The sequence below is a fragment of the Asterias amurensis genome, chromosome 14 (assembly GCF_032118995.1).
Source record: "Asterias amurensis chromosome 14, ASM3211899v1".
Taxonomy (NCBI): domain Eukaryota; kingdom Metazoa; phylum Echinodermata; class Asteroidea; order Forcipulatida; family Asteriidae; genus Asterias; species Asterias amurensis.
Window position 1 is genome coordinate 14,588,186 of NC_092661.1, and position 11,628 is coordinate 14,599,813.

The window sequence follows — 11,628 nt, forward strand, 5'->3', positions numbered from 1 at the left end:
CCACGTTTCTTCTGCCAACCCAAGATCCACAAGTCAGATGGTCCTCTCCGCCCCATCGTGGCTTCCCAGGGTTCACCTTCTTACAACATTGCAACACACCTCACAAAGAACCTCCATCGACTAGTTGGCCTCACTGAACATCACATCAACAACACAAGCAAGTTAGTCGACATCATCAAGCACATATATCTCCGTCCAACTGATATCCTTGTCAGTTTTGATGTCGTGTCACTGTTCACCAACATACCAATCGAAGAAGCATGCAACATCGCCAACCAAAGCCTTCAAGCCGAACCTACACTGACAGACCGCACAAGCCTCACTCCAGAACAAGTCCACGACCTCCTCATCACCAGCGTCTACGCTTCCAGCTTCAGGTGGTGAGACAAATTCTATGAACAAACCTCTGGGGCCGCCATGAGATATCCTCTATCCCCGGTCCTGGCGGATTTGTTCATGGAGGAGTTTGAACTTGACAGCATCGAGAAGGTCAATCTTTGCCCTAACTTCTGGCTCCGCTACATTAACGACACCTTTGTGGTTAGGCCTTACGACAAGACAGCACTCCAAGAGTTCTTCCATCACCTGAACAGTCAACATCCACACATTCAATTCACCATGGAACAAGAACAAAACAACACTATCTCCGTCCTAGACGTCCAAGTAACAAGACAAGCTGATGGCACTATAGCCCAAACGGTACATTGCAAGCCAACACACCCCGATAGATACCTTCACAACTCATCATTCCATCATCCTCGCTTCAAGTCTGCTGTCTGCAACACCTTGGTTTGCTGGGCCTTCAACACCTGTGACAAAGGCAGCTTGAAGCAGGAACTACACCACATCAAGACTTCACTTCAACTTAACGACTACAAGACATTCAATCTTAGCCAGCCCAAGCCAAGTCTCACAACAGATGAACAACCAGAGTTCAAGGCTGCAATCACCCTCCCATATATCGGCCACACTTCTCACAAGTTTCAAAGTATCTTCAGTCAAGCTCAAGTCAAGATCTTCCACACAGCACCAAACAAGATTCAAGCATCACTCCACACACACAAGGACAAGCGAGACACTCAAGACAAAGCAGGCGTTTACCGCATTCCCTGTGATTGCGGTAAAGTGTACTTCGCGGAAACCTGGCGCAGCATCGCAAAAAGAATCAAGGACACAAAGCACATGGCAGACTGGGGCACCTCGACAAATCAGTCATCATCAAACATTCACAAGAACACGACCACATCATCAATTGGAATCAAGCCGAACTCAAAGCTCCTGTACAGTCCTGACACCAATGCAGAGTCAGGGAGGCCATCGAGATACAAGCACATCATAAAGTTCCACGAGACATAGGTTTCTTCATTATGGACATCTGGTCACCCATCCTCGGGCCAACCCTCCCAGCAGCAGCTCACCTAAAGAATGTCACACTCCAATGCAATTCACATCCAGCCAGCAATCAACTCTCATGCATCACGGGCCAAGATCAGCTCTGATCCTTCCCTCCCAAATGCTCATCGATCCAGCGCAACTTCAGCTCCACCACCGGCGCCGCCTGCATTCCAGCATTCCCCTGAAGACGAGATTATAAAGAGATAATTCTCTAGCTATGTACCTATGTTTTGTGAGCTTCAGTCATCGACAGGTAGTACACCACATTCCCAGCAGAACTGCAGACTCCTGAAAATATGTCAATCAAGTCAAAATATCAAGTGTAAAACCTCCACCTTAAATTGGTCCATTATTACAAAGAGCATCCCAAAATTGGGTCCTTGAGTTTTTCGATGATAATTTGTTATGCTTTCTTTCTCTTAAATTTTCTTTACAGTCGAACAATTGTCATGAAGTTGTTGTTTCCATTAAACCAACTTTCAAGAACTTTTTGCGAAGAAACCGACAGGACAGTTTGTGGACTAAAGGCTTAAAGACACTGGACACTATAGGTAATTATCAAAGACCAGTCTTCACTCTTGGTGACCTATGTCAACATATGCATGAAGTAAAAACTTGTGAAACTTTGAGCTCAATTGATCATCGAAGTTGCAAGACAATAATGAAAGAAAGCACACCCACCCTTGTTACACAAACTTATGTGCTTTCAGATGCTTGATTTCAAAACCTCAAAATCAAATGCTGAGGTCTCGAAACAAAACTAATAATAATAATAATATTAATAATAATAATTTGTTCATTTACATTGCGCCCTTTCCATAAACTGTACAAAAGCGAATAACATAATAATCCAAACAATTGAATGAACATGAACTATACAGGACAAATTGCAAAACATTAATACAGTAAACCCACATATTAGTAAAGGAACAATATATGCACAATTCAAGAATTTCCAAATTCATGGAAAATTACTTCTTAATCGAAAACTATGTTAATTCAGAGGGAGTTGGTTATCGCAACGTTTTATACCATCACCCTCTCCCCATTGGTCGGTACATTAACTCAGACTTGATGTCCTTTTGATGACAATTTGAAAATGAAACTGAAGAATTTCTGTCCAAAAATGTATGGCCCTTTATATTTGAATTGCAATTGAAGGGTATCAAACACGATAGCATCTTACATAATCGAGTCCCCCCCCCCCCAATTTTCATCTTGACACCAGCAAATGGAAAATTTGTGAATTACAAAGCTAAATTAGAGCGTGGAGCCCCTTTTAAATCTAAACAAAATGTTTATTTTAGGATAAACCTTAACAAACTACGCTCCCTCATTACTTTCCAAGCTATCAATCAAACTGAAAATAAACTTACCTGGTCCTGTCGGTTTCCTCACAGCGTACATAGCTCCCAATGATGTCTACTTGGTCGGTACTGGAATGGCATGACACCGTCTTCGAAAAAATATAAGACAAAACAAAACAAAAAATGAGAAAAGTGCACTTCGAATCAGAGTTATTCCATTTTAGTTTAAGAATGAAGGTGTAATAAATGGGGTGCGTGGTTGTTACACGATGTTTAGACAATGACGAATGGTGTGAAGTTGGAGATTAAGATGTCACACGCAAGCATGCTCGGATATGAGCTTGGTAGATTTAGGTTAGTGTGCAACGCTGCGCATGCAGTAAATTGGTAGGACAAAAATCAGAGCACCAAATTCATGGAAAACTACTTCTTTATCGAAAACTACGTTAATTCAGAGGGAGTTGGTTCTCGCAATGTTTTATGCCATCACCCTCTCCCCATTCCTAGTTACCAAGTAAGGTTTGACGATAATAATTATTTTGAGTAACTAACAATAGTGTCGACTGCCTTTAAACCAAAAACGCAGACTCCTGAATTACATTTCAATCAGGACACCATATATACACTCATGTCAAATACTTTTCACTGTATTTATTTTCTCATGTACCAAAGTGTTTGCTTCAAAATCCAAAATCCAAAAAAGCAAACAGTTCCGCTCCACAAATGTAAATGATGTGGATCTTGAGTTTTGAGTTTTTGTGAATTTGAGTTTTGTGATGCATTCATTTTCCAACATGTGAGTGGAGTTTGGGGACACCGCATGGTGCAGAAAACAAATTGCGCTCTTTCAGAGCATGACATCATCATACAGCAAAAACAAATTGGTCTGTACATAAGCTCAGACTTGATGTCCTTTTGATTACAATTTGGAAATTAAACTGTAGAATTTCTGTCCAAAAATGTATGGCCCTTTATATTTGAATTGCAATTGAAGGGTATCAAACACAATAGCATCTTACACAATCGAGTCCCCCCCCCCAATTTTCATCTTGACTCCAGCAAAAGGAAAATTTGTGAATTACAAAGCTAAATTTGAGCATGGAGCCCCTTTTAAATCTAGACATAATCTTGATTTCAGGATAAATCTCAACAACTTACGGTCCCTCATTACTTGCCAAGCTATGAATGCCGTCCCTCATTACTTCCCAAGCTATCAATCCACCTTAAAATAAACTTACCTTTTCCTGTCGTTTTCCTCGAAGATACACAGCTCCCATTGATGTCTTCATGGCCGCAACTGGAATGGTGCAGTTTCCGTTGGTCTCCACTAGGCAGATGGATCACCGTCGCCGTAAAAAAATTAAAGAAAAAATACAGACAATGAGAAAAATGCATCTCGAAATAGAGTTTTGAGTATAAAGAGATCATTCTCTAGCTATTCTACCTAGGTTTGTTGCGCTTTAATCCCATCTTGGATATGTATTGTTTGAAGCTTTGCATGGTGTGGAGAAATAAGAATTTACGGGGACAACCATGTGTAAACCTCTTAAGGTGAGTATTGGCTCTGGAAAGAGCTGGTTTGGTCTCGATGTTTCTAACAGTATATTCTGCTCGTCTTCAGGAGAATGCTGGACTACAGGCGATGGTCGAACTTTAGAAGTGCCGGATGGATGAGCATTTGGGTGGGATGGATCAAAGCTGTTCTTGGCCGGTAATGCATGTGAGTTGATTGCTGGCTGGATGTGTGTGCATTGGAGTGTGACATTCTTGTGGTGAGCTGCTGCTGGAAGGGTTGGCTTGAGGATGTGTGACCAGATGTCGTTAATGAAGAAACCGATGTCTTCTGGAACTGTATGGCGTGCTTGTATATCGATGGCCTCCCCGACTCTGCATTGGTGACAGGACTGTACATGAGCTATGAGTTTGGCTTGATTCCACTTGATGATGCTGTCGTGTTCGTGTGAATATTTGATGATGGCTGAATTGTTGAGGTGTTCCAGTGTGCCATGTGCTTTGTGTTCCTTGATTCTTGTTGAGATATTGCGCCCTGGTTCCACGATGTATACTTCACAGTAATCGCAGGGAATGTGGTAAACGCTGGCTTTGTCTCGAGTGTCTTGCTTGTCCTTGTGTGTGTGGAGTGATGCTTGAATCTTGTTTGATGCTGTATGGAAGGTCTTGACATGAGCTTGAATGAAGATACGTTGAAGCTTGTGAGAAGATAGGCCAATGTTTGGGAGGGAGATTGCAGCCTTGAACTCTGGTAGTTCATCTGGTGTGAGACTTGGCTTGGGCTCGCTGAGGTTGAAAGTTTTGTAGCCATTAGGTTGACGTGATGTCTTGATGTGTTGTAGTTCCTGCTTCAAGCTGCCCTTGTCACAGGTGTCCAAGGTCCAACGGACCAAGGTGTTGGAGACAGCAGACTTGATGCGAGGATGGTGGAATAATGAGTTGTGAACGTATCTGTTGGTGTGCGTTGGCTTGTGATGTACCGTGTGGGCTAGAGTGCCATCAGCTTGTCTTGTTACTTCGGCACCTAGGAAGGAGATAGCATTGTTTTGTTCTTGTTCCATGTTGAATCGGATACGTAGATATTGACTGTTCAGTTGATGGAAGAACTTTTGGAGTGCTGTCTTGCCGTTGGGCCAAAACCACAAAGGTGTCGCCAATGTAGCGGAACCTGAGGTTGGGGCGAAGATTGGCGTTCTTGATACCGTCAAGTTAAAACTCCTCCATGAACAAATCCATCAGGACTGGGGATAGAGGAGATCCCATGGTGGCCCCAGAGGTTTGTTCGTAGAATTTGTCTCGCCACCTGAATCTAAAAGCGGAGAAGCAGGTGATAAGGAGGTCGTGGACTTGTTTTGGAGTGAGTCTTGTGCGGTCTGTCAGTGTAGGTTAGGCTTGAAGGCATTGTTCGGCGATGTTGCATGCTTCTTCAATTGGTATGTTGGTGAATAGTGACATGATGTCAAAACTGACAAGGATCTCAGTTGGACGGAGATGTATGTATTTGATAATGTCGACGAACTTGCTTGAGTTGTTAATGTTATGTTCAGTGAGGCCAACTAGTGGATGAAGGGTCTTGGTGGGGTGTCTTGCAGTATTGTAGGTGGGTGACCCCGGGACGCCACGATGGGACGGAGAGGAACATCTGGCTTGTGGCTCTTAAGGTTGGCCAAAAAAACGTGATTAGGCGGATGCGGATGGCTCGAGGTGACGGTACATGGTGTTGTCTATGACCTGTGCTTGATAGAGAGTGCAGAATTTAGCAGTGGGGGTGCGTTCGATGACTGAACAGGAGTTACTTGGCAGGCGTTGGTAGGTATCAGTTGACAGGATGTCGGTTACCTTGTGGTCAGAATCTGTTGTGCACATGAACACGGTGGCATTACCAATGTTCGTTGAAATGATGTGGATAGACTTGTCTTTGTGCAGGGCTCCGATAGCGGCGTGTTCTTGCTTGCTTGTGTTGGGTCTTGGTAACTTGGTGTTTGAAGAGTTTGAAGAATCTGGATGCGGACATGGTTGACGAATGTCTTGTCTAGATGTTTGAGTGCAGGTTCGGTAGACTGAATAATATCTTTGACTGGAATCGTGCAATGTGTGGGCGCCAGCACACCTCGCATGATTCTAGTCAAAGACATCAATCAGTCCACTGAACCTGCACTCAAACATCTGGACAAGACAGTCGCCAACCAAGTCCGCATCCAAATTCTGCAAAGACTTCAAACGCCAAGTTACCAAGACCCTACACAAGCAGGCGAGAAAATGCTGATATCTGAGCCCTGCACAAAGACAAGTCCATCCACATCATGTCAGCGGACAAGGGTAATGCCACTATGGTCATGTCTACAACGGATTATGACCACCAAGTAAATGAAATCCTGTCAACTAATACCTACCAATGCCTGCCATGGAACCCCAGCCCAGTCATTGAACGCACACTCGCCACCAAACTCTGTACTCTCTATCAAGCGCAAGTCATAGACAACACCACGTACCGTCACCTCAAGCCATCCGCATTCACCTGCCCACGTTTCTTCTGCCTACCCAAGATCCACAAGCCAGATGGTCCTCTCCGCCCCATCATGGCTTCCCAGGGTTCACCTTCTTACACCATTGCAACACACCTCACCAAGAACCTCCATCGACTAGTTGGCCTCACTGAACATCACATCAACAACACAAGCAAGTTAGTCGACATCATCAAGCACATACATCTCGGTCCAACTGATATCCTTGTCAGTTTTAATGTCGTGTCACTGTTCACCAACATATCAATCGAAGAAGCATGCAACATCGCCAACCAAAGCCTTCAAGCCGAACCTACACTGACAGACCGTACAAGCCTCACTCCAGAACAAGTCCACGACCTCCTCATCACCAGCGTCTACTCTTCCAGCTTCAGGTGGTGAGACAAATTCTATGAACAAACCTCTGGGGACGCCATGAGATATCCTCTATCCTCGGTCCTGGCAGATTTGTTCATGGGGGAGTTTGAACTTGACAGCATCGAGAAGGTCAATCTTTGCCCTAACCTCTGGCTCCGCTACATTAACGACACCTTTGTGGTTAGGCCTTACGACAAGACAGCACTCCAAGAGTTCTTCCATCACCTGAACAGTCAACATCCACACATCCAATTCACCATGGAACAAGAACAAAACAACACTATCTCCGTCCTAGACGTCCAAGTAACAAGACAAGCTGATGGCACTATAGCCCAAACGGTACATCGCAAGCCAAAACACCCCGATAGATACCTTCACAACTCATCATTCCATCATCCTCGCTTCAAGTCTGCTGTCTGCAACACCTTGGTTTGCTGGGCCTTCAACACCTGTGACAAAGGCAGCTTGAAGCAGGAACTACACCACATCAAGACTTCACTTCAACTTAACGACTACAAGACATTCAATCTTAGCCAGCCCAAGCCAAGTCTCACAACAGATGAACAACCAGAGTTCAAGGCTGCAATCACCCTCCCAGATATCGGCCACACTTCTCACAAGTTTCAAAGTATCTTCAGTCAAGCTCAAGTCAAGATCTTCCACACAGCACCAAACAAGATTCAAGCATCACTCCACACACACAAGGACAAGCGAGACACTCAAGACAAAGCAGGCGTTTACCGCATTCCCTGTGATTGCGGTAAAGTGTACTTCGCGGAAACCTGGCGCAGCATCTCAACAAGAATCAAGGACACAAAGCACATGGCAGACTGGGACACCTCGACAAATCAGCCATCATCAACCATTCACAAGAACACGACCACATCATCAATTGGAATCAAGCCGAACTCAAAGCTCCTGTACAGTCCTGACACCAATGCAGAGTCAGGGAGGCCATCGAGATACAAGCACATCATAAAGTTCCACGAGACATAGGTTTCTTCATTATGGACATCTGGTCACCAATCCTCGAGCCAACCCTCCCAGCAGCAGCTCACCTAAAGAATGTTACACTCCAATGCAATTCACATCCAGCCAGCAATCAACTCTCACGCATCACCGGCCAAGAACAGCTCTGATCCTTCCCTCCCAAATGCTCATCCATCCAGCGCAACTTAAGCTCCACCACCGGCGCCGCCTGCATTCCAGCATTCTCCTGAAGACGAGATTATAAAGAGATAATTCTCTAGCTATGTACCTATGTTTTGTGAGCTTCAGTCATCGACAGGTAGTACACCACATTCCCAGCAGAACTGCAGACTCCTGAAAATATGTCAATCAAGTCAAAATATCAAGTGTAAAACCTCCACCTTAAATTGGTCCATTATTACAAAGAGCATCCCAAAATTGGGTCCTTGAGTTTTTCGATGATAATTTGTTATGCTTTCTTTCTCTCAAATTTTCTTTACAGTCGAACAATTGTCATGAACTTGTTGTTTCCATTAAACCAACTTTCAAGAACTTTTTGCGAAGAAACCGACGGGACAGTTTGTGGACTAAAGGCTTAAAGACACTGGACACTATAGGTAATTATCAAAGACCAGTCTTCACTCTTGGTGACGTATGTCAACATATGCATGAAGTAAAAACTTGTGAAACTTTGAGCTCAATTGATCGTCGAAGTTGCAAGACAATAATGAAAGAAAGCACACCCATCCTTGTTACACAAACTTATGTGCTTTCAGATGCTTGATTTCGAAACCTCAAAATCAAATGCTGAGGTCTCGAAACAAAACTAATAATAATAATAATATTAATAATAATAATTTGTTCATTAACATTGCGCCCATTCCATAAACTGTGCAAAAGCGGATAACATTATAATAATCCAAACAATTGAATGAACAAGAACCTTACAGGACAAATTGCAAAACATTAATACAGTAAACCCACATATTAGTAAAGGAACAATATATGCACAATCCAAGAATTTCCAAATTCATGGAAAATTACTTCTTAATCGAAAACTATTTTAATTCAGAGGGAGTTGGTTCTCGCAACGTTTTATATCATCACCCTCTCCCCATTAGTCGGTACATTAACTCAGACTTGATGTCCTTTTGATGACAATTTGGAAATGAAACTGAAGAATTTCTGTCCAAAAATGTATGGCTTTTTATATTTGAATTGCAATTGAAGGGTATCAAACACGATAGCATCTTACATAATCGAGTCCCCCCCCCCCCAATTTTCATCTTGACTCCAGCAAATGGAAAATTTGTGAATAACCAAGCTAAATTAGAGCGTGGAGCCCCTTTTAAATCTGAACAAAATGTTTATTTTAAGATAAACCTTAACAAATTACTCTCCCTCATTACTTTCTAAGCTATCAATCAAACTGAAAATAAACTTACCTGTCCTGTCGGTTTCCTCACAGCGTACATAGCTCCCAATGATGTCTTCTTGGTCGATACTGGAATGGCATGACACCGTCTTCGAAAAAATATAAGACAAAACAAAACAAAAAATGAGGAAAGTGCACTTCGAATCAGAGTTATTCCATTTTAGTTTAAGAATGAAGGTGTAATAAAGGGGGTGCGTGGTTGTTACACGACGTGTAGACAATGACGAATGGTGTGAAGTTGGAGATTAAAGGAACACGTTGCCTTGGATCGGTCGAGTTGGTCTTTGAAAAGCGTTTGTTATAATATGCATATGGGTAGAAAGAAATTGCACAGTTTTCCTTAAACCTCGTCGACTAACACGGTTGGCCATTTATGGGAGTCAAATTTTTGACTCCCATAAATGGCCAACCGTGTTAGTTCGCACAGTAAAAGGAAAACCACGCAATTTCGAGGCAAAGTTGTGTGGATCATTGTATTCTACTTTTAAATTATCTTTCCAACCTTATGCATTTTATAACAAACGGTTACAAACGCTTTTTTATAGACCAACTCGTCCGATCCAAGGCAACGTGTTCCTTTAAGATGTCACACGCAAGCATGCTCGGATATGAGCTTAGTAGATTTAGGTTAGTGTGCAACGCTGCGCATGCAGTAACTGGGTATAGGACTTGCAAGTTTGGTTAGTAGAGTTACATTACTGATAGTAAGGGTGATAATATACCTTTCTTGGTGGACGTGATCCCTCTGTGCAGTAATACAACTCAGTAGAATTCCATGATTTAAAGGTGTGTCCAAGTAATTGAGTACCGCATTTACCATCAACAGGATTCTAGTGGTTACAGGGCATGTGAAGATGAGAAGGACTCCATACCAGGTAACCAGACTTAGTCATTGCATGTAGGGAAAAAGGGTGACATTTCTAAATTAAACAACAAAACTCAGAGCACAGCCGGAGCACATCATGAGCCGGTACGAGGTGCTTAAGAACAACAATTTTTGCATATGGGAATACAATTCATCTTGTTAATAAAAATGTGTTTGATTTGGCACAACAACACAGCGTCAGTGTGGAGTTGTGTTGTTGCGAGCCCCTGCAGAAAGGCATAGCTCTATGGTCAAGACATTGTTCCGTTTGGGAAAGACGTGATCTTACAGGCTTGTTGTTTTAACTGTTGCTATGCAAGGACGTGAACGCAGAGAGAGAGAGAGATAGAGTTACTTTCGCCAATAATTTATATATTTTGTAAATTCTAAATATATTTGAAAACTACATATATTTTGATAACTTTATATCTATTTTTGAGCATTAAATTTTCGTTAACAATATTTTTTTAACTTGATATATTTTGTAAACTTAACTTTGTAAACTTTTTATATTTCACATAAACTTCAACTTAATGAAAATATCTATTTTCAGTTTTGTTTCATTATATGTATAATAAAAAAATAACTGTTGCATTCATAATTTGTTTTTAATTTTATACATTTTGTTGAATTCTATATATTTTGCAAATACTGTTTTTTGTAAACTTTATATATTTTTAAGCATTTAACATTGTATATTCTGTAAACTTTACTTTGTAAACTTATATACCATAAACTTCAAATAATTGTAAAACATAACATACATATTTTTCCTTTTTTTCATTATTTATTTTCTTTATATTTTTTTTTACGAGAGTATACATTTTGTAATTTTGATATATTTTTAAAACGATATATATTTTGTAAACTTTGTTTATTTCCAGCATTAAATGTTGCCTAAACTATATTTAATTGTTAACTTATATATTTTGTAAATTTTTCTTTGTAAACCCTTTACGTTTTATAAACTTTAAATAACTGTAAAATAATCGTTAAACCGGAGGTCGTTGGTTGAAATCCCGCTCTAGTAATTTTTTCTTTGTTCATCCCAAAGTCATTTTAAAAATGTACCCAGTCAATTTCCCTTGTGGTTTATTTAGGGAATAACAGTGTTCGTACCCGGTCTTCATTGCATGGTAATGACCGGGTTGGTGGCTGGCGCTGTTAACGGACCGAGCCGAAGGGGCCATATTTTGAGCTTTTGATGGTTCCAATCTCTTTCGTGCGTTAATCACATTACTGATCTTTGAGACCAGTGACTCT

The 11,628-nt window shown here is 41.6% G+C and overlaps 1 long non-coding RNA gene across 1 annotated transcript; it reads right to left on the minus strand.

The window, feature by feature from the left end:
• Positions 1–3,959: 3,959 nt before the first annotated feature.
• LOC139946717 (uncharacterized) lies at positions 3,960–9,566 on the minus strand. The gene is made up of 3 exons (XR_011787283.1): positions 9,511–9,566; positions 8,355–8,419; positions 3,960–4,029 (listed from the first exon to the last, which is right to left on the minus strand). It is a non-coding gene; the product is annotated as an uncharacterized lncRNA (long non-coding RNA).
• Positions 9,567–11,628: the final 2,062 nt, after the last annotated feature.